Source organism: Panthera leo, chromosome C1, assembly GCF_018350215.1.
Source record: "Panthera leo isolate Ple1 chromosome C1, P.leo_Ple1_pat1.1, whole genome shotgun sequence".
Lineage (NCBI taxonomy): Eukaryota > Metazoa > Chordata > Mammalia > Carnivora > Felidae > Panthera > Panthera leo.
In genome coordinates this window covers 146,765,037-146,780,917 of record NC_056686.1, presented here as the reverse complement: position 1 = coordinate 146,780,917, position 15,881 = coordinate 146,765,037, and the positions used below count along the sequence as shown (strand labels likewise).

Below are 15,881 nucleotides of genomic sequence, written 5' to 3'. Positions count from 1 at the left end.
ATATCCTACTAGCATCACAAATTTAAAAAGTCTAAAATTGAACTCATTGTATTTTTCCCCAAAGCTCCTATTTCAACGTTATCCTTATCTGTGAATAGCACCATAATTCTCTCAGAGAATTAGTCATTTTGTCTCTCCTTTCACTCAACTATATATCCAGTTGCCAAGGCTAGTTGATATTATCTTCTAAATATCTTTCAAATTTGTTAAGTTGCCTACATTTCTTCTCCAATAAACTAGTGCTGAATCTAGATCAGACCTCTTTCATCTTTTACTGATTTACTTCAGCATTTTCTAACTGGTCTTCTCACCTCCAGACTGGTCTCCTCTTTGGTTCATTTTTCACACTGAAATCAGAGTAGTTTTTAATGCCAATATTAGATCATATTATGCCCAATTTGGCAGCATATATACTGAAATTGGAACAATACAAACAAGACTAGTATGGCCCCTGTGCAAGTATAACTTATACATGTATAAAGTATTCCTTATATTTTCTGTGTTGATAGGCACACAGTCTATAAAGATGCAATTTACTGCACAAATGAGGGGAGAGGTTGAACTCATATAAGAGCAAAGTTTTGTATACTATTACAATGAAATTGGTATTAATCTAAACTAGATTGTTATGAATTAAGATAATTGAACACTCATAGACACCACTAAGAACACAACTCAAAATATATAGTAAGAGAAATAATGACATTAAAATAGTCCACTAGAAAATATTCTTTTAAAACAAAAGTCATCAGTTATGGAGGAAGTATAAAAAAATATATTTAGAACACAAATAGAAAAATGGCAAGAATAAACTTGACTTTATGAGTAAATTCATTATATTAATAGGGATTGAATTAAAGGGGAGAGATTTTTAGGATGGCTTAAAACAAAACAAAACAAAAAACCCAAAACCCAACTATATGCTATCTATTAGAGACACACTTTTATTCAAAGACACAAAGAAGTTGAAAATAAAAGTATGAGAAAAGATATACTAGGTAAATAATAACCGAAAGAGACCTAGAACGGCTATACTAATATCAGACAAAGTAGACTTTAAGACAAGAATTATTTCTAGAGCCTAAGAAACACATTTGATAATAACAGAATTAACTCATCAAGAAGATATAATACCCATAAACATATACACACCAAATTTATGAAGCAAAAGCTATCATAATTGAAGAGAAAATGGTCAATTCAACAATAGTCAGAATTATCAATATCTCACTTTCAATAATGGTAGAACAACTAAACAAAAAAAATCATCAAGCAAATGGAAGACTTGAACAACACTATAATTCAACTAACAAACAGACCTATAGAGCCTTCCATTCAACAACTGCAGAACACATATTCTCAAGTAAATGTGAAACATTTACCAAGGTAGAACGTATGTTAGGCCATAAAACAAGTGTCAATAAATTTTAAAAGACTGAAATCATGTGACGTATGCTCTCCAATCACAATAAATGAAACTAGAAATTAATAACAGAAGGAAGTTAAACAAATTTACAAATGGAAGTTAAACACAATCATAAATAATCACAGGGCCAAAAAAGAAATCACAAAGGAAGTTAGAAAATACTTTGAGGAAAACACAACATAGCAAATCTTAGGGATACAGTGAAAACAGTATGTAGAGGGAAATTTATAACTGTAATTGCCTATCTTAAAAAAGAAAAAAAAATCTAAAATCAGTAACAACATTCCACCTTAAGGAACTAGAACAACAAAAGCAAACTAAATCCAAAGCAAGCAGAGGGAGGTAAATAATATAGGTTGGACTAAAAATAAATGAAATAGAGAATTGGGGCACGTGGGTGGCTCAGAGGGTTAAGCATCTGACTTCAGCGCAGGTCATGATGTCATGGTTCCTGGGTTAGAGCCTCTCATTGAACTCCATGCTGACAGCACGGAACCTGAAGCCTGCTTTGGATTCTGTGTCTCCCTCTCTCTGCCCCTCCCTCACTGGCTCTCTGTCTCTCTCTCCCAAAAGTAAATAAACAAAAAAAAATTTTTAATGAAATAGAGAATAGAGAAACAATAGAGAAAATCAACAAAAGTTGCTTTATTGAAAAGATTAACAAAATGACCAACCTTTAGCTAGCTTAATCAAGCAAAAAGAGAGATAAGACTGGGATCCATTTGTCTGTTGATGGACACCTAGGTTGCTTCCATGTCTTCACTATTGTAAATAATGCTGTAATAAACATAGGGATGTGTATAACTTTTTGAATTGGTATTTTCATTTTCATTAAATTTCATAAGACTTAAATCAGTTAAGCATCTGACTTCGGCTCAGGTCATGATCCCTCCGTCTGATGGTTCAAGCCCATGTCAAGCCCTGTGCTGACATCTCAGAGCCTGGAGTTTGCTTTGGATTCTGTGTCTCTCTCTCTCCCTCTCTGTCCCCCCTGCCCCCGTTCACTCTCTGTCTCTCTCTGTCTCTGTCTCTCTCTCTCTCAAAAATAAATAAACATTAAATAAGTAAACAAACAAACAAACAAATAAATAAATAAATAAAAGACTAAAATTACTAAAATTACCAACAAAAGAAAAGACACTACCAAACTTACAGGGAAAAAAAAAAAGATTCTAAGGTATTGTGGACTGAATGTTCATGTCCCTCACAATTCTTACATTGAAGTCCTAACACTCAGTGTGATGGTGTTTAAAAATTGGGCCTTGGGGAGGTAATTTGGGCTAGGGTAAGTCATGAGAGTGAGGCTCTCATAATGAGATTAGTGACCTTAGAAGAAGAGAAAGAGGGGCACCTTGGTGGCTCAGTGGGTTAAACCTCCGACTTAAGCTCAGGGCATGATCTCGTGGCATGAGTTTGAGTCCCACATCAGGCTCTGTGCTGACAGCTCAGAGCCTAGAGCCTGACTCAGATCTTGTCTCCCTCTCTCTCTGACCCTTTGCCACTCAGGCTCTGTGTCTCTCTCTCCCTCAAAAATAAGCAAACGTTTAAAAAATTAAAAATAAAAAGAAGAGAAAGATTCTTCTCTCTCTCCCCACCCTTCTTCCCCATGCCACCCCCATCCCAGGTGCACACACCCAGGAAAGGCCTTGTGAAGACAATGAGAGGGTGGTGCTCTGTAAGCCAGGTAGAGAGCTCTCACCAGGAACTAAATTAGTTGGCACTTTGATCTTGGACTTCCCCACCTCCAGAACTGTGAAAAATAAACTTCTATTGTTTAAGCCACTCAGTCTATATCATTTTATTATAGCAGCCTGAGCTAACTCAGACAGATTTTGGTGCTGAGAAATGGAGTACCACTGTAACAAATATCTAAACATGTGGAAGTGGCTTTGAAACTAGATAATGAATAGAGGGTGAAAGAGTTTTGAGGTGCATGCCAGAAATGTGGACATTAAGGGAGATTTTGGTAAGAGCTCAAAAAGAAGGGGAAAACTAAAGAGGAAGCTCCATCTTCTTAAAAAAGACCTAAAGAATCATAAATGGACTTTGGTAGGAATATGGACATTGAAAGTCCTTGGTGAAAGCTCAGATGGAAATGAGAAGCATGTTACTGGAAACTGGAGAAAAAGAGATACTTGTTATAAAATGGCAAAGACCTTGGCTGAATTGTGCTTGTGTCCTCGTGTGTTGTGGAAGATAGAACTTGTGAGTTATGGAATTGAATATTTAGTTTAAGAGATTTTTTAATATATTTTATTTTATTCTTGAAATATTTAGTTGGCACACAATGTAATGTTAGTTTCAGGTTTACAGCATAGTGATTCAATAAGTCTATATGTTATGCAATGTTCTTCACAAATGTACCAACATACAACATGGTTACCATATCATTGGCTATATTCCCTATGCTGGGCCTTTCATCCTCGTGACTTATTCATTCTATAACTGGAAGCCTGTATCTCCCATTCCCCTTTAATTATTTTGGCCATCACCTACCCCTCTCCCCTCTGGTAGCCATCAGCTTGTCTCCCTGTACTTATGGCTGTATTTCTGCTTTTTGCTTGTTCATGTATTCATTTGTTATTTTTCTTAGATTCCAAAATAACTGAAATCATGGTATTTGTCTTTCTCTGACTTATTTCATTTAGCATAATAACCCTCTAGGTTCATCCACATTGTTGCAAATGGCAAGGGCTCATTCCTTTTTATGGTTATGTAATATTCCATTGTTTATGTATACCACTTCTTCTTTATCCATTTGTCTGTTGATGGACACCTAGGTTGCTTCCATGTCTTCACTATTGTAAATAATGCTGTAATAAACATAGGGATGTGTATAACTTTTTGAATTGGTATTTTCATTTTCTTGGGTAAATACCTAGTGGTGGAATTACTGGATCATGTGGTAGTTCCATTTTTAATTTTTGAGGAACCTCCATACTGTTTTCCACAGTGGCTTCTCCAGTTTGCATTCCTACTGACAGTGCATGAAGGTCCCTTTTTCTCCATGTCCTTGTTAACACTTGTTATTTCTTGTCTTCTTTATCTTAGCCATTCTGACAGGTGTGAGGTGATATCCCATTGTGGTTTGACTTGCATTTCCCTGATGATGAGTGATGTTGGTCATCTTTTCATGTGTTTCTTGGCCATCTGGCATCCTTTGGAAAGAATGTCTGTTCATGTCCTCTGCCCATTTTATTTTTTTTTTTATGTTTATTTATTTATTTTGTGAGAAAGAGCATGCAAGTGGGAGAGGGGCAGAGGAAGAGAGAGAGAAAATCCCAAACAGGCTCCGTTCTGTCAGCTCAGAGTGCAATGCAGGGCTCGATCCCAAGACCATGAGATCATGACCTGATCCCAAATCAAAAGACCCTCAACCAACTGAGCTACCCAGGTGCCCCAATTCTCTGCCCATTTTAAATTGGATTATTTGGGATATTTTTTGTGTTGTGCTATGTAAGTTCTTTATATATTTTGGATAATAACCCTTTCTCAGATATATGATTTGTAAATATCTTCTCCTACTCAGTGGGTAGCCTTTTCATTTTGTTAATGGTTTTCTTTGCCATGTAAAAGCTTTTTACTTTGGTATAGTCCCCATAGTTAATTTTTGCTGTTGTTTCTCTTGCCTGAGAAGATATGTCTAGAATAATGTAGCTAAAGCAATATCAAAGAAATTACCATACTTGTTTCCTTCCAGGATTTTTATGGTTTCATATCTCACATTTAGGTCTTTGATCCATTTTGAGTTTATTTTTGTTTATGACGTGAAAAAGTGGTCCAGATTCGTTCTGCATGTAGCTGTCCAGTTTTCCCAGAACCATTTATAGAAGAGACTATCTTTTCCCCATGATATATTCTTATCTCCCTTGTCATAGATTAATTGACCATATAATCATGGATTTATTTCTCATCTTTCTATTCTGTTTAATTGATCTATATGTCTATTTTTGTCCCAATACCATATCGTTTGATTACTACAGCTTTGTAGTGTATCTTGAAATCTGGAATTAGCTGAAAAGCTTTCTAAGCAAAGTTTTGAAGGAGTATCTTGGATCCTCATGGCTGCTCATATTAAAACACAAAAAGAGAGAAATGAATTTAAGAAGGGATTGTTAAGCAAAAACAAACCCAAACCTGAAGATTTGAAAAATTCTCCACCTATCCATATTATAAAAAATTAGAACACATGTATTAAAGAGAACACCATGAGTGTGCCTGTGTCTCTTGATAAAGACTTTGTGGGATTATATAATCAGAAGTGCTGCTGGTTTGAACTGAAGAAAATGGAAGTGAGGCAAAATGAAGAAAGGCTATAGGACTTTATGAAATTAATAGCACTGGATGATAGTGCTATTCAGCTAGAACATGTGTTATTCTTCAAGAAGAAGAAAAAATGACCCCAAGGGTGATTCAGAGATCATCAGAACCACACCTTGGTTTCAATAGACCAGAAGGCCTCTCACAGAGACCTTGGGATTGGGACCATCATGCAGAGCTGTGGGCTCTGTGGGGGCGAAGCCTCTACCTGGCAGTCCTCGAGGCACAACCCCAGCCCAAAAGAGCCTCAGAGGCAGGATCTCTGCTTCATGGTCCAAAAGCATCAAACCAAAGACGGTAATCTCAAGCCTTAGGATATGATGGAACTCACCTCTAGGGTTTTTACTTGCTTGGGACCCATTACTCTTTCCTTGTTTCCTATTTCTCCCTTTCGGAGATAGATTGTCTATCCTATGCCTGTTCTACCATTGTATTTTTGAAGCACATAATTTGTCTGGTTTCACAGGTTTACAGCTGGAGAGGAAATTGTCTTAGGATGAATCACACCTCGAGTTTCACTATATCCAATTTAGATATTTAAATGAGACTTTGGACGTTAGACTTTAAAGTTGATACTGGAGCAAGTTAAGATTCTTAGGGTTGTTGGGATGGAAAAAATATATTTTGCATCTGAGAAAACGTGAATTTGAGCCTAGGCTGGAATATTATGGACTAAATGTTTGTGCCCCACCCCCAAATCCATATGTTGAAGCCCTGTACCCCAGTGAAATTGTATGTGGAGATGGGGCATTTGGAATTTAATTAGGTAATTAAGATTAGATTAACTCATGAGGATGGGCCCCTCATGAAGGGTTTAATGACCTTAGAAGTAGAAAAGGAAGAGAGTAAAATCTCTCTTTCTCTCTCTCTTTCTATATATCTCAACATGTGCATGCACTGAAGAAAGACCATGTGAGATCATAATGGGAAGGTGGCTGTCTGTAAGCCAGGAACAGGGCTCTCACCAGGATCCAAACCAACCAGCACCTTGACCTTGGACTTTATAGCCTTCAGAACTGTGAAATAAATTTCTGCTGTTTAAACAACGCAGTCTGTATGAACAATTGTAGGCCAACAAAGTAGATAACCTAAATGAAGTGTACCAATTCCTAGAAACACAGAAACAACCAAAATTGATTGATGAAGAAATAGAGGATCTGAAAACACATATAGCGAGTAAATAGCTTAAGTTAGTAATCAACAAACTTCCAGCAAAGAAAAGCCCAGGACTTTATGGCTTCACTGGTAAATCCTACCAAACATTTAAAGAAGAATTAATACCATTCTGAATAAACTTTTGCAGATAATAAAAGAGGACAGAAGATTTTCTAATTTATCATTTAAGTCCAGAATTTCCTTAATGTCAAAGCAACACAAAGACCACAAGAAAAGAAAACTTCAGATCAATATCCTTATAAATATAGAATCAAAACTCCTCAACCAAGTAGTGGTAAACTAAATTTGGCAAAACATATAAAAAGATTTTAGACCTTACCAAGTGAGATTTATTGTGGGAGTGCAAGATTGTTTCAACATATGAAAATCAATCCATATGATATAACATATTAATAGAATAAAGGGGAAAAAGCTTACACGATCATCTCAATAGATGCAGAAAAAATATTTGATCAAATCCAACACTTTTTTATGATAAAACACACTTAGCAACTTAGGAATGGAATGGGGCTTCCTCAATCTCATAAAAGGTATCTATAAAAACTCCCATAGCTAGCCTCATACTTAAGGATGAAAGAGTGGATGTTTCCCCCACCAAGAGCCAGGAACAAGACAATCACCTCCAGTATGACATTACTTTATAATTTTATAATTATGTGTTGTAGCTAAAAATACTTTTTGCATGCTATGACACAATTTTTATTCTTTATAAAAGTACATATGGCACATAGAAATGATTTTTTGGAAGTCTATGCACCAAGATGATGGCTGTGGTAATCTCGGGATGGTGGCAATGCCAATAATCTTTATATATGTTTTGTTTTGTTTTAAACAACATTATTGAGTATAACACATACCCTACACTCCACCAACTTAAAGTGTGCAGTTCACTGGTTTTTAGTATACTTATTCAAGCATCATCACTATCCAATTCCAGAACTTATTCACCACTCCAAAAAGAAACCTCATACCTATTAGAAGTCACCTCACTTTTCCCTCTCTCAGCTCCTGACAACCACTAATCTACTTTCTGTTTGTATGGATTTGCTTATTCTGGACATATACCATATAAATAGTATCAATGTGGCTTTTGTGCTGGCTTCTTTTCATCTAGTATATGGATAGATACCACTTTTGTGGTATACCATTCATCAGTTGATAGGCATTTGAGTTGTTTCTACATCTTGGCTATTATTAATAATGTTGCTATTGACATTCAAGTACAGGGTTTTGTGTACATATGTGTTTTCATTTCTCTTGGATGTATAGTAAGTGTGTGTTTAACATTGTAAGAAACTGCCAAGGAGTTTCTGAAGTACTTGTGTATTTAACATTCCCATCAGCAACGTATGAAAGTTCTAATTGTTCTATAGCCACAGCACCATTTGGTTTGGTTCATTTTTTTTTTAATTTTAACTCTTCTAATGGATATATAATGGTATCTGGTGATTTCAATTTTCATTTCTCTGATGACTAATCATGTTGAGTGTCTTTTTATGTGTTTATTGACTACAAGTGTATTGTCTTTTCTAAAGTGTCTTTTCAAGATTTTGTCCATTTTAAAAATTAAATTGTTTTTAATTTTGGTACTGATTTGTAGTTTTTATATATTCTGAATACAAAGGTTTATGAATATTTGCTACCAGTCTGTGGCTTGCTTTTTCATTTTCCAACTTTGAGTCAGGCTCTACTAGGTTTCATACATCGGACAAATCTTAAATGTTATCATCTGTCCCACATCCCTACTTCCTGTGAAACCATTAAACGTGAAATATCAAGGTCACCAGAGTTTGTCACATACGCCTAAGGCAAAATCCATGCCTAGGACTTCCTCACCTCCTAGGAGTTCTTTGTTCACTTCACTTTTTGGCTTCTTACAATCTTTACTTCTTAGCAGCTCAGTGATGTACCTAAAAGGTTTTGTTTCTTTCTTTGTGTTTTACATTTGATATGCCAGTATTATTGCTTTCTGTGGGAGGATCATAGCTTCCCTTGCAGCCAACACTAGCCATGTGACACAGTTCTGTCCAATAAGATAGAAAAGGAAGTCTACTAGCAATGATCCTTTCCTCTTCCTTCCCCTTTTCTGCTTTGAATGCAGATGTAAGACCCAAAGATGCTGTTGTGATCTTTAATTCATGAAGTGATGAAAGAACAGACTTGCCAAATGGCAAAATGGAAGGAAAATAGGAACCATAGACAATGACAACATTGTGAGTTGTGGCACCAAACCTGGGTGGCCTAACTCTAAACTTCTTAGTTAAAAAAAAGGTTGTATACTCTAATTTGTCAAACTAGAGTTAGCTGGATTTTTTGCTACTTGCCATCAGAAGTTAAAGTTATTTTTAGAAATATAACATTCAGGGATGCCTGGGTGGCTCAGCTGGTTAAGTGTCCAACTTCAGCTCAGGTCATGATCTCACGGTTCTTGAGTTCGAGCCCTGCATCGGGCTCTGTGCTGACAGTTCAGAGCCTGGAGCCTGCTTCAGATTCTGTGTCTCCCTCTCTCTCTGTTCCTCCCCTGCTCATTCTCTGTCTCTCTCTCTATCTCAAAAGTGAAGATTTAGGGGCGCCTGGGTGGCTCAGTTAAGTGTCCGACTTCAGCTCAGGTCATGATCTCGCGGTTCGTGAGTTCGAGCCCCGCATCAGGCTCTGTGCTGATGCCTTGGAGTCTGGAGCCTGCTTCGGATTCTGTGTCTCCCTCTCTCTCTGCCCCTCCCCTGCTCATGCTCTGTCTCTGTCTCTAAAAAATAAATAAATGTTAAAAAAAAACTTAAAAAAGATTTAAAAAATAAGAAAAAAGAAATATAACATTTATACATTCATTCATCCATCCCATCAATAAACAGGAATTAAACACATACTAAGTGACAGATAGTGCTTATAGCAGAATTTCTCAATAAGCATGATATTACTTGATATCATTATATACATTTGTTACAAGGACTTTACAGTGTCAAAATAACTGGGATCTACTAGGTGGTACTAAGAACATTGCATTTCTTTTTTTTTTTAATTAATTTATTTATTTTGAGAGAGAGAGAGACATAGAGAGTGAGTAGGGGAGGGGCAGAGAGAGGGGGAGAGAGAATCCCAAACAGGTTCCTCGCCATCAGCATGGAGCCTGATGTGGGGTTAGAACTCACCAACTGTGATATTATTACCTGAGCTCAAACCAAGAGCCAGATGTTTAACCAACTGAGCCACCCAGGTGCCCCTGAACATTGCATTTCTTAAAATGCATGGGGCAGTCCCATGAAGTAAGAATTGTCCCGTATCCTTCATACTTTTTGACATCCACTGAGACATATCTTTAGGTAGAAGTGGTTTTTTAATTATCTGAACTTAGAACCTAACTCCATTCTACAAATAAATACCAAATATTTTCTGCATTAACAGATTTAAATTTTCTAGGAATATTTTGTTAGAAATTTACCACAAATTATTCAACATTTAAGCAGATAACATCAGGAGCAGAAATGCTGCACAAAGTTTTTGAGTCTCTGGTATGATATACTTGTATCAGTTTACATTTGCTGTGGTCTCATTTACAAAATTCTACATATAGATGCAAACATCTATGTTATTATGTCTACTAGTCAACCTCGACATTTGCACATATAAGTACACACTATTTTATTATAACCAACTCTGCTTTTATTACTCTTTTATATTTATAATTAGGCATTGTGTTGCTTTTTTGAAATTATGTACATATGTATGTTATATTCATTTAACATACATTCTTTATTTATTTAAGGACAGAATTATAATCAGACCATAAAATATCTATCATGAACAGGGGAGCTGGACTTTGATAGAATTAAGAGTTGCTGGTTTTCTTCCTGGCTAAGTTTTGGAAGGTTATATGTTTCTAGGAATTTATCCATTTCTTCTAAATTGTTCGACTTGTTGCCACACAGTTTTTCATAATATTCTCTTATAATCCTTTGTATTTCTGTGGTGTCAGTTATTTCTGCTCCTTCATTTCTGATTTTGAGTCCTCTCTCTGTCTCTCTCCCAGTAACTCTGGCTATAGGGCAGAAGTTCATCAATTTTGTTGATCTTTTCAAAGAGCTAGTTCCTAGTTTCATTGATCCATTCTATTGTTTTCTCAGTTGCTGTTTCATTTATTTCTGCTCTGATCTTTATTATATCCTCTCTTCTACTGACATTGGATTTCATTTGTTTCTACTTTTTCTAGTTACTTTAGGTGTAAGAGTAGGTTGTTTATTTGAGATTTTGCTTGCTTCTTGAGGCAGGCCTGTTTTGCTATAATCTTCCCTCTAGAACAGATTTTGCTGCATCTGAAAGGTTTTGGATCATTGTGTTTTCAGTTTCATTTGTCTCCATGTACTTTTTTTTGAATTTTCTCTTTGATTTCTTGGTTGACTCATTCATTGTTTAGTAGCATGTAATTTAGCCTTCATGTATTTGTATTCTTTCAAGATTTTTTTGACATGATTGATTCCTAGTTTCATATAGTTGTGACCAGAAAAGGTGCACGATATGATTTCAATATTTTTTTTAATTCGTTGAGACTTTTTTTGCGGCCTAATGTGATCTATTCTGGAGAATGTTCCATGTGTACTTGAAAAGAATGTGTATTCCACTGTATTTGGATGAAATTTTTGGAATATATCTGTAAGATCCATCTGGCCCAATGTGTCATTCAAAGCCACTGTTTCTTTGTTGATTTTCTCTCTGGATAATCTATCCATTGTTGTAAATGGGGTGCTAAAGTCACCTAGTATTATTATATTACTATTAATTTCTTCCTTTATATCTGTTAATAGTTACTATATGTATTTGGGTGCTCAAATGTTGGTGCATAAATATTTATAACTGTTATTATATGGTTATATTCCTTTTTAAATTTTTTTTATTTTTAAAATTTTAGTTCTATTATAGTTAACATATAGTGTATATTGATTTCAGATGTACAACATAGTGATTCAACAATTCCATACATCACCCAGTGCTCATCATGACAAGTACAGTCCTTAATCCTCATCACCTATTTCACCCATGCTCCCCACCCACCTCCCCTCTGGTAACCATCACTTTGTTCTCTTAGAGCTAAGAGTCTGTTTCTTGGTTTCTCTCTCTTTCTTTCCCTTTGTTCATTTGTTTTGTTTCTTAAATGCCACATAAGAGTGAAATCATATGGTATTTACCTTTCTCTGACTGACTTATTTCATTAGGATTATACTCTGTAGCTCCATCCATGTTGTTGCAAATGGCAAGATTTCATTCCTTTTTATGGCTGAATAATATTATGATATATATATATATATATATATATATATATATATATATGTATGTATATACACTACACCTTCTTTATCCATTCATCTGTTGATGGACCCTTGGGTTGCTTCCATAATTTGATTATTGTAAATAATGTTGCAATAAACATAGAGGTGCACATGTCCCTTTGAGTAAGTGTTTTTGTATTTGGGGGGTAAATATCCAGTAGTTTGATTACTGGATGGTAGGGTAGTTCTATTTTTAACTTTTTGAGGAAACTTAAGACTGTTTTCCACAGTGGCTGCACCAGTTTGCATTCTTACCGATAGTGCAAGAGGGTTCCTTTTTCTCCACATCCTTGCCAATACTTGTTCTTATGTTCTTCATTTTAGCCATTCTGACATGTGTGATGTGATATCTCATTGTGGTTTTGATTTGCATTTCCCTGATGATGAATGATGTTGAGCATCTTTTCATATGTCTGTTGGCCATCTGGATGTCTTCTTTGGAGAAATGTCTGTTCATATATGGTTATATTCCTGAAACAAGAAAGAAATAGAAAATTTGAACAGACTGATTACTAGCCATCAAGTTTAATCAGTAATCAAAAAACTCAGAACAAGCCTAAGTCCAGGAACAGATGACTGCATAGGTGAATTCTACCAAACATTTAAAGAAGAGTTAATATCAGGATACCTGGGTGGCTCAGTTGGTTAAGCATCTGACTCTTGATTTCAGCTCAGGTCATGATCTCACAGTTATGAGATCGAGCCCCAGATCAGGCTCCATGTTGGGTGTGGAGCCTGTTTAACATTCTCTCTCTCTCCCTCTCCCTCTGTGTCCCTCTCCAGCTCATGCTCTCTCATTCTTGCAAAGAAAAAAAAAGAGTTAATACCTTTTCTTCTCAAACTATTCTAAAAAATAAAAGGAGGAAAGATTCCAAATTCATTCTATAAGGGCAGCATTACCCTGATACTAACACCAGATAATAACACTACAAAATAAGTCTTCCCTGGGAAAGGAAACAAAAGCAAAATTAAACTATTGGGACTACACCAAAGTAAAAAGCTTTTTCAGGGGTGCCCAGGGGGCTCAGTCAGTTGAGTGTCCGACTTCGGCTCAGGTCATGATCTCGCAGTTTGTGAGGTCGAGCCCTGTGTTGGACTCTGTGCTGACAGCTCAGAGCCTGGAGCCTGCTTCGGATTCTGTGTCTCCCTCTCTCTCTGCCCCTCCCCTGTTCATGCTCTGTCTCTCCCTCTGTCAAAAATAAATAAACATTAAAAAAATTAAATAAAAAAAAGCTTTTTCACAGCAAAGGAAACCAGGAGCAAAATAAAAAAGCAACTTACTGAATAGCAGAAGATATTTGCAAGTGATATATCCAATAAGGGGTTAATATCCAAATATACACAGAATTTATGCAACTCAATACCAAAAAAAAGCAAAAAACAAATAATTCAATTTAAAATGGGCAGAGGACAGGTATAAACATTTTCCCAAGGAAGACATCCATATTGCCAATAGACACATGAAAAGATGCTCAACATCATTCATCATCAGGGAAATGCTAATTAAAACTGCAATGAGATACCATCTCATACCTGTCAGAATACCTAAAATCAAAAAGACAAGAAATAACAAGTGGTGACAAGGACATGGAGAAAAAAGGATCCTCATGCACTGTTGATGGGAATGCAAACTGGTTCAGCCATTGTGGAAAACAGTATGGAGAAAGGATGATATCATACCATTTGAGACAGCCTGGATGGATCTAGAGTATAATGCTAAGTGAAATAAGTCAGTCAGAGAAAGACCAATACCATATGATTTACTCATATGTGGAATTTAAGAAATAAAACAAACAAAGGAAAAAGAGACAAACAAAACAATAGATTTAACTATAGAGAACAAATTAGTGGTTCCTAGATGGGAGGTGTGGGGATGGGTGAAACAGGTGAAGGGGGACTTGTAGTTATAAGCACTTAGTAATGTATAGAATTGTTGAATCATTATACTGTGCACCTAAAAGAAAGGGTCACTGGTTTTAATAATTCCATATCTTTAAGAAATTGTTAATAGTATTTAATTTGTTTTTACGAAGATGTTAAGAAAATGTCTGCAGACAAAGAAAACTCCTGGTTGTCTGGAAAAGTTGACCCTCCCCAGGACTTCTCTGCCAATAGATTTTAAGCATCTAAGTTTATATGCTATGGCTGTTTCACTCAGATTACTTAGAAGTTCATGCCTCTCTACAAACTGCCCCCATTCCTGGTGTCTCCTGGGGGAGGGTTGTGAAATCATCTTTCCAAAAGTTTGGATTTATTTCTACAGAGGTGTGACATCTTTCCTTTGAAGGGAAGAGCACAAGTAAGAGGGACTTACATATAGTGAAAGATTGACAGAAGTGTAACTTGTCTAAGATCATGCAAAAGTGAGCAAGTGTTGGCACAAAAACAGACACATAGACCAAAGGAAGGACCCACAGAAGTATGGCCAACTAATCTTTGACAAAGCAGGAAAGAATATCCAATGGAAAAAAGACAGTCTCTTTAACAAATGGTGCTGGGAGAACTGGACAGCAACATGCAGAAGGATGAAACTAGACCACTTTCTTACACCATTCACAAAAATAAACTAAAAACGGATAAAGGACCTGAATGTGAGACAGGAAACCATCAAAACCCTAGAGGAGAAAACAGAAAAAAACCTCTCTGACCTCAGTCACAGCAATTTCTTACTTGACACATCTCCAAAGGCAAGGGAATTAAAAGCAAAAATGAACTATTGGGACCTCATGAAGATAAAAAGCTTCTGCACTGCAAAGGAAACAATCAACGAAACTAAAAAGCAACCAACAGAATGGGAAAAGATATTTGCAAATGACATATCGGACAAGGGGCTAGTATCCAAAATCTATAAAGAACTCACCAAACTCCACACCCGAAAAACAAATAATCCAGTAAAGAAATTGGCAGAAAACATGAATAGACACTTCTCTAAAGAAGACATCCAGATGGTCAACAGGCACATGAAAAGATGCTCAACGTCGCTCCTCATCAGGGAACTACAAATCAAAACCACACTGAGATATCACCTCAGGCCAGTAAGAGTGGCTAAAATGAACAAATCAGGAGACTATAGATGCTGCAGAGGATGTGGAGAAATGGGAACCCTCCTGCACTGTTGGTGGGAATGCAAAGTGGTTCAGCCGCTCTGGAAAACTGTGGAGCGTCCTCAAAAAATTAAAAATTGGTCTGCCCTGTGACCCAGCAATAGCACTGCTAGGAATTTACCCAAGGGATACAGGAGTGCTGATGCATAGGGGCACGTGTACCCCAATGTTTATAGCAGCACTTTCAACAATAGCCAAATTATGGAAAGAGCCTAAGTGTCCATCAACTGATGAATGGATAAAGAAATTGTGGTTTCCATATACGCAATGGGATATGACTTGGCAATGAGAAAGAATGAAATATGGCCTTTTGTAGCAACGTGGATGGAACTGGAGAGTGTTATACTAAGTGAAATAAGTCATACAGAGAAAGACAGATACCATATGTTTTCACTCTTATGTGGATCCTGAGAAACTTAACAGAAGACCATGGGGGTGGGGGGGAGGAAAAAAAAGAGTTAGAGAGGAAGGGAGGCAAACCATAAGAGAATTTTAAAAACTGAGAATAAACTGAGGGTTGACGGGGGGTGGGAGGGA

At 36.5% G+C, this 15,881-nt stretch overlaps 1 non-coding gene across 1 annotated transcript; it reads left to right on the top strand.

Moving 5' to 3' along the window:
• The first annotated feature begins 389 nt into the window (after nt 1–389).
• On the top strand, nt 390–496 carry LOC122228994. The gene has a single exon (XR_006206870.1). It is a non-coding gene; the product is annotated as a U6 spliceosomal RNA (small nuclear RNA).
• The last annotated feature ends 15,385 nt before the right edge of the window (nt 497–15,881 follow it).